The 11,868-nt window shown below is 37.4% G+C and overlaps 1 pseudogene; it reads right to left on the bottom strand.

Annotated features, from left to right (window-relative positions):
- Nucleotides 1-4,053: 4,053 nt before the first annotated feature.
- LOC138019302 (uncharacterized) lies at nt 4,054-11,853 on the bottom strand (annotated as a pseudogene).
- Between the last annotated feature and the right edge of the window lie 15 nt (nt 11,854-11,868).

Genomic DNA, 11,868 nt, shown 5'->3' with positions numbered 1-11,868 from the left:
TCCAAATCAAAATCTCATATGTACAACATTCCCAACAAGTCACTGAGATGATACAAAGTATAACATGGTACAAAGAGTTATTTGTATTTAACTTTTGGCGACTTTCAGTCAACGTCTCCAAAAAAATGGCCAATGTTTTCACGTTTCAATCCATTTAATCCACTCTATCCTTGTGGCTGCAAACAACAAAAAATAGCTTTAGTGCACTTCAATGGCCATTGGCAAGTGAACAAAACTACAGCATTATGTTTTGGTCTTCATTGATGCAAAGACGTCTTTTAGTGTTCTGAATTTTGATTAAAATAGCATCATGATGACACTGCCTATTTAAGAGTATTTGTGCTAATAACCCGGTCACACCTAAAGTACTCCAGATTGACGAGTAACATCTGCTGGCGTTAAACAGAGTAAAATCTACAAGTCGCACCTTCAGGCTAGGAGGAAGACTTAAAAACATGATCTCTTTAATATGTCAATTTGAATGGCCCATTCCAATTTTCAGGGTAGGTTGTCAGATTTACTTTCTCATTAAGTGGATTTTTTAGTGTACAATACAAATTTAAACTACATGACTGTCACATAAGAACAGCTTTTAGAATCTCTGTACGGTGGTCAATTTACATTATCAACTCCGTTGATAAACCAAATTTTTGTATACTACTTCCCCACCGACGCAGCACCACAGTTTCTTTAGAAACTACCCCTTCTGTCACATAAGAAGCTTACTTTAGAGGGCGGGGACCAAAACATAGCTCACTTTTGACAGGTCACTTGTTGCAGGTCATTGTAGTGAAAGTAATGCAAAACCCTCAATTTGGCTAACCCTAGGCCTAAAAACCAAGTTTAGGCCTAGGATTAACCAAATTGAGGTTTTTGGGTTAATTTCCAAAAGGTAAAACAATGACCTGCAACGAGTGACCTGTCAAAAGTGACCAGTGTTTTAGACCCACCGAGTTTAGAGTTATAATGGGCTTGCAGTCAGTTCATAATAATAATTTGTGCATATTAATCATTGCATCAGTTCACTTCTAATGCTATCAGTGACCGTCAGCTCACCAGGCCAATGTAATACTATACATCAGCCTGGCTGGTTTTGCAAATCATGGCCACCTCAATGGCAATGTGCAATTTAAAATTCTGTTCATGCAATTTATTTAATGCTTCTCTACAGCCATTCACAATGTACCATCCATTCATTAAAATATTGCTTTCAGCCATTGACTCCACAGGCATCCCAGGACACCCACAGTTGTTGATTAAAATTGTCTGGGGTTAGGCAGAGTAAACTCTGTTAAGGGCCCACAGACAAATTTTTTGTGCGTTGCTAAGGAAGTGAAATGTTACTTCTGGTGACTGGCGTCATCATATCGTGAGCTGACCAGAAAACCCATTCACCGACCTGGAAAATTTGATAACAATTATTAATCTCCTAATTGTTGTTTGCATCAAAATGTTTTCCTCGCCCTTCCTTTCTCTCGTTCTCAGATCAACTGCGCATGCGTAAACAAACTGACTTCCGGTTTGAGAAAAAGCTAAATTTTCGGCAGTCTTTAAATTGAATTAATTTCTTTAATATGGCATGTTTCACCTCCAAATACAGAATATAGTTAATTGAACATTGATTTTTTCAAATCATCTTTTTGAAAATGTTATGGGTATTTCAGTATTGTTTACCTATCTAAAAAGAACATTTTGCAAAATAAAAAGAAAACCAAGCTTGGCTGGATGCAAAAACAAATACAAATTTTGAAACCACTGATTTATTAAAATACCCAAATTGTGTAGCACGTAGACAAATTTAGAGTTTTCTTTTATTGGTCACGTGACCATGGGTGTGGCATTTTGACGTCATATCTAGGATCACTGGCTTACAAAAGTTGGAAACTGACAAAAATAATGTCAAATTCTCTCAAATTACTTAACCGTTACATCCTTAGCAACGCATCCCAAAAAACACATCAGTAGGCCCACAAGTCTCACTCCCAGGAATCAATGAGTTAAGACATATTTTAATATCTTAACTCATTGATTAACTCGTTAAATTGATTAACTCATTAAGTCGCTGATTAAAATCAACTAATGTATTCACCATTAACCCATTGACTCCCAGGGGGGTTCCCCCTTGACGAGTAAAATTGTCTGGCGTTAGACAGATTAAAATACTAAGTCTGGCCGGTTTCGGCTGGTTTGGATGTCAAAGGGTTAATTCTTAAGCAAAATGTAAACCTCTGTACATTTTTTGATTAGGTATGTCACTTGTAATTATGGAGAATCTGCTTATGAATAATAATGTAACGTGGTCTGACATGGTCGTTTCCCCGGCATAATCTTTTTGTTTGATCAAGTAGTGATATTGTAAGAAGAAATAAGAAGGAAGGTGACTTTGTCTTAACTTAATACCTGAGATGCAAATAGCTTCATTTTGGGCATATTTCACTGTCATAAGAGCATTGACTGAAATTGAATAAGTAAATCTACAATTTTCTCATATTTTTATTGCTACTGCTTTGATATGATTGTATGCATCGTTTATAAAATATTGTAAACAAATCACAATGTTCCAATAAAGAGAGAAATTCTTAAGAAATAAGTTGTACTGTTACTTACAACCCTAATTTTGTGCTGGAGAATCGACACCCTCCGTTATAGTGCTTTTTATGGACATTACAAAACAGCGAAACCAAACACCATGTATGACCCCACCACACATTGAATACGAACCGACAAAGGTTGGATTTGAGATTAAATTTCATTTTAGGCCTAATTATTGAGGCTCTACCAGGGAGAGGACGGGGGGAGGGGGTGTGGGGGTTCCATGTTGCTTGTCTGAATTTTAAAAGATCTTGTGTCTGTGCTTTGTCAATGTTTCACCATGTCTTCACATTGCTGTGTTGCAAATTTAAAGAAAGGATGCTGTTTGTCCCGATTTCACTTAAACTGCTGTCGCTACTTTTTATGCCATGTCGCTTGTTGGAATTTACCCTGGCAGAGCCTCATTATTCCTCCTAATCTCAGTCTTAATCTGAATCCTAATCTTAATCTCAATGAATTAGGAGCAATAATGATCTATAGTTAATCTCAAATTCTTCTTAAGTTGGTATTCAATGAATGGTGGGGTCATACATGGTGTTTCGTTTCGCTGTTTCGTGGTTAAGTAAATTCCCATTTTTGAATTGACCTTGATTTAGTAAAATAGTGTATACTAGTAAATAACCGAGAACTTGCTCAATATAGCATAAGTATAGTGGTTCGATATTTGGGTTAGAGACTAAAAACAAATGACCAGCAAAAATATCTGGTGTCTGAAAAATGATATTGTAGAAGTTATAGCCATTAGTGCAGTATGAAGAATTTTAGAGTTCATTTTACAGCCAGCAATAGCCTGTGAACAGGCTCTTGGTTCTTTTGGAGGAAAAAAATAGCGATGGGAGAGGAAAAGGTGGGGAGAGAGCCCTTTTCGCTTTTCTGTCTCCCCAGTTCCCCGCTCAACTAAAGGCCTGTTCACAGGCTAAGCCAGCAATGGCATTTATTACTAGGCTAGAACTTGAAGTCTTCTGCACTTTGGTAGTCAAACTGGACCTGCTGCATTAATTGAAGAACATGGGCTTTTTGAATTTGGGTACCAATGAGAAAGCTGAGGTGCAGGGCAATCTGTGAGCCAGTGGGAGCTATGCGAGTCTCGCATTTAAGTCTATTAGCACCCATTTCACATAGCACTGATAAACAGTATTTAAGTCTAAGAACCCATTGTAAAATGGTTAGCTTAAACTGTGTCATTTGCATGTTGACTTGCATGGCTCGCATGACTTGCAGTCATGGCTTTCATGACTCTCACATTGTCCTCACTCAATGACAAAATTACTGCAATGGCGGAAAACATTTGCCACAAAATTAATGTCAAAGCAGACTGTAGTAGTGTTTTCGGCAGCCATTTTTCAATTTTTTTCTGATATATTTTGCGCTATGCACATTACGGGATGGGAAGAGAGTCACTCAGTAATTCACTAAAATAGTACATTTGGCCCCCTAACACATAGGACACCTTTGAACACCTCATCATTGATTTTACGTTATTTTCAACATGCACCAGCCCTTTTGTATGAACAATTGTTTTGCAAAATCTCAACCCATTTTTGACCAATAAATAGTTGCCATACTTCTGCAATGAATTGTTGCAAGGCAACTGTATTAAATCTGAGAGAAAAGGTAAATTCGTTGCACACAACTTGCACAGATTATGTTCTTTACAGAAAAACAATACAAGGATTAAAATTTATTTTTATAAAATTTCACTATGCCTTACATCATCATTGTATCAAGAAAAAACGTTCTTGGTTTATGTTTGGCAATTGAACAACATTGAGAGCAATCTTGCAATGAATGAATGAATAGTGCCCCTAACCTTACATTTTCTTTGTAAAAGTGAAACATAATTAGCACCACAAGGCATATTTTATGATTTCAGTTTTAAAAGGGACACTTTGTTGCTGACAACATTGCTAAATGTTTATCCTACTGCTAGATGGGCTTGTGAGAGGTATCGATCTATCCCTGAAATGACATATCTGGACTACTTTGCAGTCAATTTTGTCATCATTTCATGCAAAGACCAATCAATGTCTCTCACAAGTTCAGGGGTGAAGGGGTACATCAGCTGAAAAAGAAAAGTCAAACTTAGCAGATTAAGATAATTAAAAACCTCAACTGGGAGGCTGAAGCTGCCTATTTTATACAAAGTGAGGACACCACAGAGGACAAATCAATCCAGAACTTGGAGAAGGATGTGAGGGTATGGTATCCCTGTGCAAATCCAATGGCCTAATCACTAGCCTGCTGAATAAGAACGTGAAGGTACATGTTCCTGCTCTTAAACACAATTTTTATTGTTAGAGATATTATTCTGTGGTTGCAGGAGTCTTGGCATCTTTCCCGAAGACTCAGATAGAGCAGCAATTCCTTTGTCGTCGTCTTGGTTTCTCCTCCTCGTCTGGAAATTCCAGTCTTACCACGCCAGTTCTGCCTGAATAACAGCTCATGCCATTTCTACAGCATCCACCACTGTCTAAGGAAGGCCCAATGGGTTTCATGGGTGTTGCTTCCTTGACCAAATGACTTGCTATTTGTTCAAGCATCTCCTTAACCCCTTCACCATTTAAAGCTGAAGTTCTAAATTGCATTGTAAATGCATGAGTCTTTGGAAGCAATGCCATAGCGTCATCCTCACTAAATGTTGAATCCAAGTCAATCTTGTTCCTCACTAAAATAAAGCAAGCTCCTTGAGCATTTATTTTTGCATCCGTTTAAAGTTCTGCAGCTTGATTGCAAGAATCTTTATCTGTAGCACTGTAAACAATCAGCACTGCATGGGTGAGTAAGAAATGTGATCGAGTGTACTGAGCGTGCTGTTCCAGACCAAGCGTGTCCCACAGCTGAAGCTGGACAACATTGAAAGTAAAAGGAAAATACATTTTTTCAATATCAGAACATAAGGGAAAAAATTTAACTTAAGTTTATAATACCACATTCCAGCTCACAATTTTCAATGCCCAATTCTATAATGGGCAGAAGTTACTCATGTTGGCACCAATCTACCAAGAAAGTGATGTTCAATAGTTTTTGTACTGCTTCTGTGGAATACAACCTTTTTATCAAATTAGTAGTTAAGAATACAATGTTACATGTCTGGGGACAAAAAGAAGTGCATTGTACCAGTGGAAATGGTTCTTACACATACATCACACTGGATTTACATGTATAAATTATGTATACCTACCCAGACAGTACTAGGAGCCATAGGGTGAATGTTGCTTGAAGTATGAGAAAGACTGTGACAGTCAGGGGAAAATCAGTCAATCAAGGGTTAGGCATTAGCCTACCAGTTGCCTGTTTTTGTCCCAGAAGTCAGCGTTTTACAGATTTTACTCCAGTCATTAATTCTAAACAGTTTTCTTTTTTCCTTTCCATTAATTAAGGTAGGTTATTAGGTTTAGGGTTGAAGAGGTAACTGCACACTTACAGGTTCAATCAAAAGTTCTTTAATTAAGGTCTCTGTACAGGTAAATTTGGGCATCTTGCTCAAATTTTTTGTTTTCGCAAATCTTGAATCGCTTGGCTGCGAAATATATTTTCCCGAAAAAAAATTCAGAAAAATCAATTTTTAAACCGCTAAAATCGCTTTTCTTTGTTTCCTGCCACAATCTGCACAAGAAAAATGATTGACTTACCATGTCAATCACATGAAATGATTGCGTGTCAATTGACAGTCTTCATGTGCGATCTGCTACCTTACCATGTGCCTGAACGCTGATTGGCTCAACGCAATTGGCTTTCAAGTAGGGGCAGAGTTATTCAGCAGACTGTGAACTGCACGCAAAATCTTCAAGCTAGATTTTCTAGGGATTTATTTTGACACCAAAATTACAACTTCTCGGACCTCCTGTCACGACGGGTTTTAAGATATCACTTCCAAATTTTCAGTTCCAATATATGATTGTACTACCCCAAATTTTTCGTTTGTCTTCAGAGACTGATTTTATGACACTTTTTCTGCCCAAATTAAGTATGAGATGAGAGTTTCAACTTTCATGCGTGATATTTCCTCCAAGTCTTAACATATCAAAAATTCCTCACAGGGTATTGGAGTGCATTCATATGTAACTGAGATGCAACAAAGAGCGGATAATTTTGAAATAAAGTGAAGGGACAGGAGCTTTTGCAGCAGACTCTGTCGTTCTCAGTTTGAGGCCTCAAAACTAAAAGGCAACATTAAATACCAGAAAACTATAAAACTTTATTCAAATAACTTAAATCTGTTAGCTTTAATATGATATATAGTTTGACCCTATACAAAAAAAAGCGGCATGACAATTTCATTTTTCCGCACAGGGACACATCATTTTCCTTTAACGAGACCTTAACTGGCAAAGGGTGAACAGGGACCCTGTTTAAGACACTAGAAGGGAATGTCAAAACGTTTTCAGGCCACATAATTTCACAACTTTGCAAACTTTAATGTCTTATTGTAAACTTGGTTGCAGTGTGAACCTTAAGAGTAGTATATATAGGTAAAATTAGATTATTTTTGGTCATACATGAAATAGACCAGGCATGCACTTTCAACAAAATTAATGGTCGCCAATGATTCTTTCGTGTTAAACTCCCTATCACCTCTGCCAAAAAACTTCTCCACTTTATTCTCCAAAATCATCCCAAATTATATTGTGTTGTTTTTAGACCCTCGTTATTGAAAACCCACCTTTTTATTCACCTTGAAAGACAGTAAAAGTCGCCATGAGCAAGCACTGAAGGGGGCCAAACAGTTTTTATACCTGGCTGATGCCACAAATTACTTCACATTGCTGTTTTCAAAGAATTATTGCAATGCAAAGTACAGTGTAGTCTACGACCTCAACCTGGTACCTAGACCTCAACCATGGCCATTCCTCTTCCTTACATTGTATTTGGTTGTAGATCTGAAATTACAACTAGTTTTTCCACTTTCAGGAGCCTCTAAAACAGTGACTTTGAAGGAGAGAGTTAACCAAACCAAAGAATAGCCCACTTTTTTCAAAATTACATTAATATTCAGCTTGAAAGAGAAGGTTATAGGACAAAGGAAACTGGATGACATACTAATATCTTTCACATTCATTGCAACTTGTTTCATTGTTTTTGTCCTCTCTACCTCACTATCAAGCTGAATATTGACAATTTGAAAATGGCATATTTAGTGTTAGACGAGGGGCCGTAAGGGGGTTTCGCGTGAAACGTGATCGACCGAATTTATTTTCTGTGATCCGTAATCTAAAAAAAAATAAAATTCGTGAACCGTGAATGACATGATTGTCGTGATACGTGAAAAAGAGAAATAATTTTCCAATATCCGTGATAACAAACACGAAAACGACCCTTTTTCTGTGAACGGCTACTTACGTAGACCCTACAAAGGGTTCTTCATATTGCGTGACAACAAACGATGGGGTTTCGTATGACCCGTTGCGTAGTGTATGATATCAGATCCAAAAATAAGCTGACGCGACCTTTGACACCAACCATCAGGAATCTTTATTTCATTTCCACGCCCTAGCTACAATGTCGTGAGCTGGGCAGCAAACAACGGCAAAGCTGTCAGGCAGCGAACAGTACGCTAGGAAACAACAATGTTCAAAGCAGGAACTCTGCCACTTAACATGTATGCCACTTCTGAGCAGCCAAAAGATAAGATAACTATGGAGAGAACTCTGGGACATGTGGACGCTGCAGGTGACTAGGGATGTCCTGTTGAAGTCGTAGAAAGCAACAGGAAGCGTCATGAAGAAGAAAACCAGAAAGACACATAAGATGAACAAGAATCTGAGCACGACACAGAATCTGAAAGCTAATTTCCTGCAACTGTAGACAGTGACCTGGAGGACGAAATGATTTTTCTCCGAGCTGTAACAACTCGCAACTTTTTCGTTTTCACCATGTTCACTGTACTGTACTGAGAGGACAGAGAACGAGACCTAAAGTTGCTGATCGTCCTTAGACTTGATCCGGTGCTCACAGACCTTAAGCTTTAGACAGAGAGTCCGACACGCTAGCCAGAACACCACCATGCCACTACCTTTAGGTGACTTAAACCAATACAAATATATATATAGGGTAAGGCCACAAATCTTTCTCAAGTGTGAGTTTATTTTCCGTGAACTGTGAAACAAGAAAATTAATTACCGTGTTTCGTGATTTTCATTTTTTAATGGCCGTGAACTGTGCGCTTGACCCCCCCTTACGGTCCCTCTTAGACATTGTACAGAATAATTTAGGTCAGTGGAGAGGGTTTTTTGAGGTGATCTATACACTTTAACATTAACTATGCCTAATTGCTCAGTCTTTTGATATTTTCATGTCAGTAAGGACTAGAAAGGCTCTATTTGTATTAAAAGCATTAATTTAGTGAAATTTTGTTTGCTCCATTCATTAATAAAAGAAGTCTATCTTAACTAGGCTTTAGTTACTACCGGTAATTAAAAACAATGTTAATGGTGTTCTTCATCCTACCTCCACCATTTCATCTTCAACTTTGACTCTTATTTTACACTCATGATCCATTGTGCTTTTGGCCTCACTTCGCTCTAAATCTAGTTTACCACACAAACGTTGGAAAATAGTGGTCTTTCCAACCCCTGTCTTTCCACACAGTACAACCTTGTATTCTTTAACCATTTTGGAGTCTTTGTCTGTAAAACTGTGTCACACTGCTGTATTACTCCACTGTCTTTAGAATGAAAAATTTGATTATCATAGAGCATCTTGATTTTTCAGCTTCGGATGCTTCTTGAAGCATTTTAATCTCTACAAAAACACAAAGAATTAGATTAATAGGGTGCTTTTGATCGATCTTGAATGAGATTTCTAGATTTAAATTCTAAGCTAGTGTACCTGTCATATGAACCTGTATGACAACCTAGAGTAAAGAAACATTTTGTATTTTACTATTATAATAATGAACTTTTTCTTGCTCCTTCACAATACAAAATATCCACTTGTCTAATAAGATTTAAGATAGTGAGCAAAATATATATTTTTTTTGGTAAATTATATTATGCATGTAATGTACTGTCGTTTTCATCAAAGCGTTGACACGATGACAAGAAAACATGCTCTAATTGGCTGCAAACGTGACAAGCTTTGTCTTCAATCATTCAAAGTTTGAGAGGTGTTCATGCAAGTCTTTCTCAAATGGCGACAAGACTGGACATCGAAGACTTTTTCTAAGAAATTGACCCTAATCTGATAAAGTATGCTTCAAATACTTTCGAACTATCGGACGCAAAAGTTTTAACTGTTTGCTTAACGGCTGCAAGACTCAAACTTCAAAGACATGTTTTCCCGTCATGTGTCCATGCTTAGATGAAGACAATGGTATTAAGAGGAAATTGTCCTCCACAAGATCTCTGGAAATGAGGACAGAAAGGAAACCCTCCTATATAAAAAATGCAATTGTGAAAATTTAACAATACCAACTGTTTCAGACCTGTCAGATATGTTTGAATTAGCTATGATCAAACTATTTTCAAATGTATATCTAGGAACCTCAGACCCAGAAAACATCAAAGTAAGAACTGACTCTGAGATCAGACCCCACCTAACAATGGAATGGAAAATTTTGTTTGGTTTAAGTTTCACCAACCGGGACAGGACACAGATGCAAACCAGGTAGCCTCAATCTTGCCCAGCTATTTTTAAAACAACAACTCAAATACAAAGATTTGTACGTAAGATGCAGTGGACTAGAATTAAGTCACCTAGTGGCTTAAAAGAAACAACTAAAACAAGGACAGAGTAACTGTACTGCTTCAGGATACCATAATAATCTGGTTTGTGTGAGACGTGAGATGCGATTCTGAGAGAACAAAATAGCTTTGATTTTGTTTTTAACCCTCCTCATGTGACGATGAGACTCAAGTTACAGATTTTACCCTAATGCCAGACGATTTTACTCATCAATTGGCCACGCTTTAGGTGTGAATTATGGGTTAACAACCCCTAGGTCCTCCCAAAAACTATGCCCCTTTTAATGTACTCCACTTAGCCCAAGAATCCAATCCAAATCCAAATTTCACCACGGCCACGAAATGATTGCATGACAACACGCAGCCAGCCAGACAAAGTTGCAAGATACTTAAGCTTAAGATTTTTTGGTGAACCCTCAATATTAATATCATTACAGGGCGTTACAAATACATGTAGATAGAAATCGATCATCGGAAACTAATAGATTACTCGATAATTGTTCATTGATTAGCTAAAGTAATCGATAAATATCGATAATCACAAGATTTGACTGGTATAAGAGAGAGACAACCCCAAGATTTAGGCACAGATTATCGATTATATTGGTTTACTCGGCCGAGAGAACAGGTTCACTCAGACTTAAGTAAGGGTTTTGTCTTTAATACCGTAAAACCTCTCCCGTTCCTGGCCATTAAATCGATATAAATCGATGGAAATCGATTGAAATCGAACCGTAATTACCATTAACAATAAAGGGCAAAATTACTGAGCGCTGATTGGCTGAGACAGAGGGCATTTTTTCTTAATCGAGGGTATTTTTGGTAATCGAGGGTATTTTTGGTAATCGAGGGCATTTTTGGTAATCAAGAGTAATTTTGCCCTTTATTGATAAACAAGTAATCGCATGAGTCCTTGTACTATTAAGGATTAACTGCACTTGTGTTTGGAAAATTTCCAAAACACTCGTGCAATTAATTCTTAATAGTACTCGGCCTCATGTGATTACCTATACAAATCGATAAAATCGATCAAAATCGATAAATTATCACAAAAAGACTCTGCTATCGATTTTTATCGATTTTCGATATTAATCGATTAATTATTTCAAATTTAAAAAAAATTAATTATTATCGAAAAATATCGACTACGATCGATTTTATCGAGTGTCGAAATTATCGATTTGTAACGCCCTGTTATTATTGTTTTTCGGGAATTTTGAGTTAGGACTTCTGCTGGCCTGAGGTCTGAGTTTTGGGTATTCTGTAGTTACTCCGACACACCTATTTTGGAGCATCAGTTTAATATTAATTTAGGTGATTTCATTTAAATAATGGTAAATTGACCGTAAAGATTCCGCCAAAGTGAAGAATACCCAGCCACTTATTTCGTAATCATTTGCTTGTTATAAAGCACCTGCGTACAATTTGCATTCTTTAAATGAGCTTTCTAGATGGAAACGTGCAAAAAGTACCTTAACGATTCAAAGGAGTGGTAAATTTTCTCCAGCAGTATCCAACAGGCCTTCACAGATCAAAAACATTGTTCTTGCCTTGCAACCTCGCAGTTTTCCCTGGTAGTCTGGAACGAGGCAAT

This window comes from Montipora capricornis, chromosome 10 (genome assembly GCF_036669925.1).
Source record: "Montipora capricornis isolate CH-2021 chromosome 10, ASM3666992v2, whole genome shotgun sequence".
Lineage (NCBI taxonomy): Eukaryota > Metazoa > Cnidaria > Anthozoa > Scleractinia > Acroporidae > Montipora > Montipora capricornis.
Note: the sequence above shows the minus strand (reverse complement) of the source record. Positions and strands in the feature narration are given on the sequence as shown.